Below are 10,161 nucleotides of genomic sequence, written 5' to 3' on the forward strand. Positions count from 1 at the left end.
CTATTGTAACAAAATTATACGATGACACGAAGTCACTTTATACACACAGCGCGTACAAATATAACGAGGTGAAATGCCGAAAGACAATAGTTCGAAAAGTCCTAGCTTTCTATCGCTTCTGAAGATTGATTTCGCGAGACGTTCACTACAGTCAAAGTGAAAATGTCTGCCGGAACTGATCGCGAAAGCTTATGTATTTGCTCTCGATTGGCATGACTACAATTGCTACAGCTAATTTTCCATCAAGCTTCATTAATGTGAACGATCTGTGAAAGATACTAATAGTATTTCGCTGATATACATCATAATTATACACACATCGAACAGAATTACAATATATTAAATATAATGAAATAGAGAATTCTTTATTTAAAATAGAAAATCATATTAAAATCTAAATTTAACTACGAAAAAAATTGCCTTTCAGCACGACGTGAAATTAACTTCTTAGCAATTAAAAAAGTAGATCTTTTAACTTAACAAGAGCAAATTAAATTAAATAAATCAATAGATGAGTTGAAGTCAATTTGCGCCAGGAAAGATTCAAATCGAACTTAACGGGAAAGATTTGAAAGAAATAAAATCTTTTGAAGGATATGATGTTGAATAACGCGACACGTTGATCCTAAGGATTGCGTGTTACAGGATTAATTACTCCCATAGCATGTTAATTATGGTGAGACGCAATTTGCGTGCATGAATGCTTGTATGTCTTGAGTAGAGTGGGATTGCATGCGACGTAGAGATGAGAAACTTTAGCCGTAAATGTCAAGTAAAATAAAGATTATGTGGAAGTAATCTAATATTTACACCAAGTATTACCGCGTAATAATACAACGGCTAAATGAGCTCTGTTATAAAATTAGACGGTTGGCTAAACATCGTTCGTTATAAACTCCCGATAAAAATCTCATACGATCGCACGCGCGGATATTCATCAGCAAAAAATATGCTCGATGTCAACAGCAATATCCATCCATGATTATTTTACAACTACTTAATATCACGTTAATATTGCGTAATAAACAATTTTAACTTTAATGCTTCAGTTAATGGCATTCAAAATAATTTATAGATATATAATCTTTTCCGATGAGACATCAAAATAAATAAATACACATACATACACACTTATGGATATTTTTATAGACGGAAACCTAATTGGGCCAATTTATTTAATTATATATAGTCTAATCAAACACCATAAAAGTTCAAACTAATTAAAGTCAAGGAATAATAACACCTCGCTTTTTAATTATTTTATTAATCAGCATATGTTTTATTAACTCAAGGTTTTGGCATCATTTGTGAAAGTATTTCGTTCGAACCGGTTATGACGCCTTGTTTTATTCAAGTAATGCATGGAGGCAATCAGCCCCATTGGTGCACTAAGAAAAAAGGAATCAGAAAATAAAATTTTGAGAGTAATAAAAAATAACAAGGAACGACAGGCAGAACAACGGACATAAAACGGACATAAAACAAGGAGGCGCGGTTGATTAAATAATAAACGACTAGGTCTCCAGGAAACGAAAAAAGTCAACGGAAATAAATAAGAATATCACACTTACGCGAATGAATGAACAACTTGAGTGAACAATAGAAGAAAATAAATACTGACGAAATGTATGTGCATAATGATACTCGTAGCCACACTTGACCTAATGGACAGCGAACGCGTGAGATTCGACCATGAAAAATAAAAGATAGATCATCGGTGTGACGCATTAAACATGTAACATCGCGGGAATGAAAGAAAAACGATGCGCATGCGATCGTAAACAAGAAGTATTGCAAGGTGTACGCCTCGTTCCATTAATAACATTCGATCGTGGACGAGATAAAAAAATTTCATAATACACGCGACATTGTACTGGTGAGCAATGCATCAAAACGGACGTCGATAATAAGTGTCATGATAAATATGTGCATGGTGCCCCGGGACGATCGCCAGAGATCGATCTTTCATCAACTTGGGGAACCGACAATTTTCCCATAACAAAAATTTAATTGACATTTTTACAATTTCCAAATGTATCTTAAAGAGCTTGGTAATTAAGCTTTAGGTTAAAAACTTGTGAGTACGGGCTTCGCAGGTAATAAATCAACATTAAGTTGTTCAACAGTCCTTTGCAGTCCTGAAGGGGCAAAAAGAGGCCGTCGGAAAAATGCATCGGTCAACGTAATTTGAGCGCGGTGCATTCGCACCGATAAAATACTTCGTTCGTACAAAAAAATGAGAAGACGCGAACCAGTTTATACGGAATCGTGCGAAATCAAGGGAAAAGAAACATGAAAGCGCACGTTCGGAGCACGAGAATGGTGAAAGAAGAATGTGTAAAATTAGGCAACGCGTTTGATTCGCAAGTACACGCAGCATATTGTATTGCATCCGATATCGATAAGATAATTATTTGTTAATATTTATAATATGTTATTTTATAATACCATTTTCGTATCAATATTCTGTTGTACATACATTTGTACATATATTAAATTTTTGCAATGCATATCTTTGTTTCTTTTTACTCTGATCCTACATGGTAAAAGATGTTTTGTATTTATGTTAATAAAATCGATCCTTGCTTACATTTTTGCATTTCACTTTTAACACGAATATTACAATAATTTAACCTAATATTATTGTGCTGTTTGAATATTTTGTATGTAAATTGACATTTGACATTTCTTAGTGTTAAATAACACAATTTATAAGTAAATAAACAAATAATATAAAAGTTAATTTTACTGAAGAAATATATGATCACAAAATTTGTTTTCAAAATGTTACGCTATTTGTATTAATTTTTACATAATGTTTGTATTGCAACATATATTCATTTTATGTTAAATCGACACAAAAAATTAGATGAACAGTTCAAGACATGTGAAGTGTATTTTTAACAAATTTTCCTAACTGATGTATACTAAATATAAAAATGCGTAATTAAATCTATAGATGTTTATTGCGCGTTTATTCGCCATGTAATTTGACAATGTCATCGAATAACGGAATAATTTTCATAACGCCGAAGGGCGCACTTGACTCGTTGCCGCCCACATTATAGCGATTACGAACGATAAGGAGGAAGAAGAAAGACAGAACCAGAGAAGATGATCAGGAAAAAAGAAAGAGAACAGTGGGCGGGAGGATATTACGCTTTCACGATGGAACGCATGTAAGTGCACATTTTAATGTCAAGGAAGACATGCGCACGCGCGCCCGTTTTGCAACAATGCGAACGTGGGCTTACCACGGTAAATACACAGTAGCGAATACGTCTTACATCGCACGGCGGAACGACCTAGAAAGAATTAACCCTTTATGACCACGTCGTCCTCTATCCTTATCCCACTTTCATCGAGCTCTACAGCGATTTCGTTTCTTGCGCCTAATACGATGTTCGATATATATTCTTTTTAATAGTAAATGCAATAGAAGAATGCGTCAGTTTCGATTCAGCTAATGAATATTAAAACGCAGCTTTTACTTCTGGTAAATCGAGTTCCCAGTTTCGAAGATGTTATGTTTTGACTTTCCGGGTAGTTCGCAACATTTCAACAGAAATTTAATGTGCACCTTGAACACCGGAATAATCTTGGGCATTTATAACTACGATGCTCGATTTTGTAGCGGCGCTATGGGTGTGGTTAATCTCACTACAAATGCTTCGAAGCATTTGACTAACTAATCACAAGAAAGAATTTTATGAATTGATCCAATCAAAGAATGCTTCAAAGCATTTATCACCAGGCTGATCGTTTCTTATGCATAGCTATCTAAATTTGCAAAATTCAAATACATCTGATGTTACGTATAAATTTTCATCAGGCTATGAATTTACTATTCGCCTCACTCAACCGCTCAATCATATGAAATTCCAAAATTTGACCTTCGACAAGTCAGAAGTCGTCGTGTATAAGTTGCTTGGAAGCGGATTATCAGAATAAAATGTAAACACAATTCAAGAAGACTATACACGGGAGAACGATCAAAGACAACAGAGTTGAGATTAATATAATACTTGCGACCAGAATATCCAGGAATTCCTCTTGTCCAATTAATAATCTACGCAATACAATAACAATTTTATTAAAGGCAGTACACTGAAAGAGCAATTTTGCATTGAAGGATCTAAAAATTTAGCTAGATACAGATCTGAAAAATAATTTTGCTGGACTTTCAAAACAATTAGGTACATGGAGAGAATTTTTTCTTAGAATTTACCCTGAAAATATGACAGTCGTGGGACAACATTGTATTTCGAAGGATTTTAATGTAAATCTCTCTCATTCATTAATAAAACTACAATAAAGTATAAAATAAGTTTGACCAATTTTACTGAAGTGCATGGTAATCTTTAAAATATTATATTGTACCACAATTACCATATTTTCAGGGTAAATTTTAAAAGAAAATTCTCTCCGTATATAGGAGAGGAAACAAAATTAGTTGCTAGAATATCAAAATATTTTGCAGCGTTGCTTAAGATTCCTGTAAAATTATTTTGATGGTCCAACAAAATTATTTTCAAATCTGTATCTAGTCAAATTTTTCAGCAAAATTGCTTTTCCAGTGTACATCTTAATATATCAGTCGGCGCGCGACTTTATTAACATTTACTTTCCTACGTCATTACAGTACGATTGTCATTACAATTCATATCCCTAAAGCGGCGTCTACAATGAGATTTTAAAGCGTAAAACTTAAGCTTAAGCCTTAAGTTGTAAATTGACCAATTCACAATCGAATGTAAGGAGAACAATCGACTACGATTGGTCAATTTCTTATGGTTTAAAGCTTAAAACTTAAGTTTTACGACTTAAAATCTCATTGACGCCTCTTAATGCTAAATCGGATTCAGCTTCAGCAATTTTACTGATTTTGTAAAAGAGATCGCTGGAATACTTGCTTATTTTAACTTATAGTGCATACTCGCGCAGATTCAGATATGGGACGAAGGGATAATAAAAGCGATGACATCCAGTCACGGGGAATCGGCGCCGCAGCACGTGTTGCAAATAGAGCCGTTGCACAATCGCAGATCGCGGCTGATATTTTCGAGAAACATAACTTATTACGCCTACGTCAATATATGTATAGCGGCACAGCGCGGTGTAGCAACAAATGACCCGCTTGATCAAACGAACGTCTCGCACCATTGTTTGGCGTAATGTAATCGGCCGTTCTGGAACATTCGCCATGAGCATTGTCGCCTGCCGAGTTGGATTTATTAAGCTTAATATGCAGGAGAAAGGTTACGCGCGCGCCGGCGGCTTGGCTGATCTATTAATAATGATGAATAACGGACGTTGGAATTATGAATAAGAGAATCGCGGGGAAGATACTGCAGCTACTGAATCTCGGTCGCACGAGACGTGAAATGATATATGTAAAAGACGATACATAAAGACGTCCCAGATTTTTACCCTTTCCTTCTTGTCTAACCCAGATTCGACCCGGATTTAAATTCTATTTTTATAAAAATTTCACTGATCTGTTTATAATTAGTTATTTAATTTAATTATAATTATAATTTGAAATAGATGAAAATTTAATTGAATAAGAAGAATCCTATTCTTTTTTTTCGGTTAAAGCAGATCTTATGTTAGTGCTCTGAAATATTTCTGTGCGAATTGCAATGTTTGCATAATCAGAAATATTTAAGCACTAAAATCTGCTTCGATTGAAAATTAGGATTTCTCCTATTTAATTTTATTTAATTTAGACAAAACTAATTTAGATCGAAAAAATATAGAATGGAAGAACGGCACGCGTATATTGCGTGAAACATTGTTGTCAACAATGATTAATAGTGAAGTTACCGTTATGCATGACGTTTAATCGTCACGTATCTAATTACAAAAAACACCGATAAAATTCAAGTGCGAAGTCCGTTTCGAAAGTTCGAAGTCCGATTAGCGATTGAGCGTGCAGCCGACTAGCGCGCGTGATTCCCGAGATTATCGCCGTTATAAAAATGTAAGTTCCACGCGCGGACGCACGCGAGAAATTGACGGGCCGGTAAAAACGGCATGCCGCGAACGTAACGTCGAATTATACGAAATTTACAGTATAAATGTAAGAATAAAATACCGCACCGTCGTCGCGCACAGATGTACCAGTCATAAAGTTGTCCGTCTGTGAAAATATTGGCAAACCTCTTGACCCTTGCACGTACAAAACGACGATTGCGCGACAGGTCTCTTGCGATTTTGACGAGCCTTCGAAAGAAAACGTCAGTGGGTGACGTCGGTCGCGATTCTCTTTCAGGATTTTTACGGTTGTCTTCCGTCTTGTCGGTGAAGTGCGACGCGAAGTACGATGTAAATCGCATTCGAGATTCCTCCTCGATAAAGATGCTAGATATTACGCGAAAAAGTGAGAAAGAGAGAAAGCAATGGGATGTAAAGTTTAATATCGCAATAAACTCCTGGTTACTGTCGTATCGATATATTTAGAATCACTTAACCGATACGCAAGATAAAATTCATAAAGTTCCGTAAAAGAGATACTTGGATACCGAGAAAAGCAGAAAAAGCGAAAGAACAAAACAAGAATTATGCTAAAACTAGCATTAATTGGCATTAATCAGTAAAATGTAAGGGAATGACAGTGTTGCAAGTTCCAATGTTGCATTATAAGCCTATGAACGTGAATAAATTAAAATCAAGTAGAAGCTAAAAAAAATCCGTTTGCTTACGTTACAATATCGTGAGAAAATATGGGTTCAAGAAACAAATTGTCATATTTGCTTTTAAAAGCCGTCTAATGGCTAAAGACCACTTCAACACAGAAGTTCAGCGAACTATATTTATGGGCGTCGTAGTTTAGTTGATTAACGTACACCGGAAACTCGAAAAAAAATTTTGCAGCGGAGAATGGCGAAGTGTGAAAAAATTCAAAAGAAAGGAGGAAATACTCGCGGGAGTGAAAGGCGGGATCGGGGTCGTTTAAGTGATTACTATGAAGATTACTATGCATAGTCGACTGGCGAACACGTCACGTTCCAAATAGACGACGCAAATCGATATTACAACGAGTCGTATGGCGAGATAACAGTCGATGTACCGGAAGACGGAAATTGGGTGGATCGATTGAGTGAAAGGTATCTAAGTACAAAGCGATAACACGGATACGATGCTTGTCGTACATGTCGTTACGCTCGCGAGCCGTTGATATCTCCGACCGGAAATTCGGGTGAGAAGCAGGGTCAGGAAAACGTCAGGAATGCATCATATTGCGATTCCGCGAGGAGATTCGCGAAGAAAGGAGGAAGTGGCCGTCGGTTGAGTGAAAGGATGAGGGATCAAAAAATTCAACGGAGAGATTATAACACGATCTCTCGACGCACGTGCACGTCGTATCTCCCTCTTCCTCTTTCTTTTTCTCGTTTTTCTCTCTTTCCGTCGCGCACGTAACACATTGGTATCTCACTATCGCTCTTTAATAAGAATCATATGTATATGTACGGCACGACGGAACAAGCCGGTTCCGCGGATGCGTTTACTCATCAAATACTGAGTCGCAACAAATATGAATGCGACAACACAATAACGATACATGACTGCGACGCATTTGCGATACGTTCAGCATTTCAATATTCAGCGGATAAATGCACTTCATTCGCGGTTGATTCGAAATAGAACGTATATATTTAAGTGAAGATATTTCAATGCTGATATGTTATTCATCGAGAGTTCATTTATTCGCGCATTAGCAATGTAGCCAATTATCGCGATATTATCGGACTGATTTGCTTCTCGAAAAAATAAAAATTTCCTAAATGATCTCGTTTCGATGACGTGTGGATAATGCAATCATAGTAACTGCCTAATTTAGATAACGATCATAAAAGGCATGTATGTATTTCAATTAAATTAAATTCTCCTTAAGGCTCTTATTTGCTCACCATTGCTCTCAGATTATGACGTCAGAAGTACGAAAATACACAATAAAAATTTTTGCAAAATATATTATTATAGAAATATATTTCAATAAAACAACAGTTACAATCGATAGAATCGACTTGTAAAATCGAAATCTGTTCTTTTGTTTCATTAATGAATAAATAACCATATATACATGTATATCTGCAAATTAATTATGCTTAACAAAACAAAGCTAAGAAACGAAACAGCTATGACAAATTAATAATATATAGAAATAAATGTGATTTAATTTCTCCTAAAAATCAAGAAAACACTTTTTGTTAAATTTTATAAATCTATTCTATCAATCGTAAATGTTGTTTTATTGAAAAATATTTCTATTCAAATATAATTTGTAAGAATTTTTATTGTATTTTCTCGTTATTGACTTACAATCTGAATTTTTATTTAAAAAATAGCGATTTTTATCTATTTATTAAAGTATTTCGGGATAGTAGAGATATCTCACTACAATATTTAATATAAAAGATACAACTTGGAAAACTATTTTCCGATAGATTAATCCTTAACTTATGAACGTAGATTTATGAGACGCAAGAATTTTGTATTTCGTACGTAAAATAATTTTTATGCAAGTCCCCAAATATTGTCTCTCAGCTTCCTATCCCTTGCAATCAATTAAACTATCCCAGTATTAATTACAATCGTAGTATGCAGACAAGTAATTAAGATAAACAAGTTTTCGCAATGTTGCGCTCTCGGGACTAGCACTGCTGTACGGAGCTCCGTAGGTATCCAATCGCGCACTTGCTAAGGAATAAACGTATATCACTTGAGTTAAACGAGTTTTTTATTCTTACGCGAGCAAGAAACAACCTGTTGGCTACGTAATCAACAACGTGACCACGCGAGCGTGCGCGCGTTATTTCGCACACGCGGCGCATCGCGCCGCGTATTAGGGTCTTGGCAAATCTGCTTAAGATTCCATTGACACCTCCCTTAAACGACTGACATAAATCAGAGGATTATCTATCTTCGTGCGAACAATGTTAAAACGATTGAGGAAAGATCGCGAGAGCGACGACGGGTCGTTCGAGCGCGAGTTCCGAAACCGTCTGGCGCAATAACTTCTTTGCGCGAATTATTCCACTCGTGCCATTTGGCTGGCATTCGTGAAAAAAGAAAAAGAGGAAAAAAGGACAAGAAAAAAAAACGGAAAACACCTTGGCCTAAGTCTTTAGCTCGGCGCGCGTTCGGTGATGTCATTATTTAGATACGCGGATAGAATTTCGGGTATTTCTGGTATATTTTGGAGACTGTCTCGAGTAGCACTCGACATACCGAATAAATCGATTTGTTCGAGAATGTTTTCTCGTTGTTTTCATTTGTACCTAGTCTGCCGCGATCGAAAAATAAAATGAAAAATGACTGTCGATTTTGCAAATTTGTAAAAATCATCTGCAATCGTTTCTCTCTCTCTCTCTCTCTCTCTCTCTCTCAATGGCTACGTTTACATTGTGCGCTTAGTCCGCGACCTATACGATAGGTGTCTTTGTTTAATATACAAGATAAACAAGGATGTTTATTGTATAGGCCGCGGCCTAAATGCACGGTGTAAACGTAGCCTCTATCTCGAGAAGCGAGACTACAAGCGGAAATGCAGCACAATGTAATTTAATCCGTATTAATGCTAAGATCGCGAAACGGAGCTTGTTTGCCAACTTGTCATTAGTCACTTTATACAGACGATTCAGTCTGAATGTTAAGTCATAGAATTTCCCGTATACGCGAAAATACATGCTCATTGCATTGTCGAGAGTACAGCGTTTATAACTTAATTCCTTAAGGGAAATATTTTTCGCACGCGCGTTATCATTTCCGCGACTTTAAATGTCATAATGGCATAAGGCTTCGTCGCCGGCTCTTCATTATACATGCCGCAAATGGATATTTTGCAGAAACGCGTAAACATATATCATATATTTTTTTTAATGAACCGATGTATCGTTTTCACTTCGCATGGAAATAAATCAGACAATTCGATGGACGCCTCCAATCCATTTTGCGTAATCCCGATACTCTGCCCCCTTTCCCTTTTCCGCGTCGCAACGTAATAATTATTTCACCATATTGCCGAGAGTGCTCGTTAAAGACACGGTAAACAAGTCCGCGGCGGCTTTTAATACACCACTCGCGCGCGATCGCACGTAACAGATGAATTAACGTATATTAAGGTATTTGCGCCGACCATCCAACGTACATTGTGTG

General features: G+C 36.3%; 1 protein-coding gene across 3 annotated transcripts in view; it reads right to left on the reverse strand.

Annotated features, from left to right (window-relative positions):
- LOC108726861 (protein FAM46C) overlaps positions 1-10,161 on the reverse strand; it is a 150,638-nt gene that overhangs the window by 53,539 nt on the left and 86,938 nt on the right. The gene's annotated exons all lie outside the window — the stretch shown is intronic.

This window comes from Mycetomoellerius zeteki, unplaced genomic scaffold (assembly GCF_001594055.1).
Source record: "Mycetomoellerius zeteki isolate Tzet28-1 unplaced genomic scaffold, Tzet1.0 scaffold112, whole genome shotgun sequence".
Taxonomy (NCBI): domain Eukaryota; kingdom Metazoa; phylum Arthropoda; class Insecta; order Hymenoptera; family Formicidae; genus Mycetomoellerius; species Mycetomoellerius zeteki.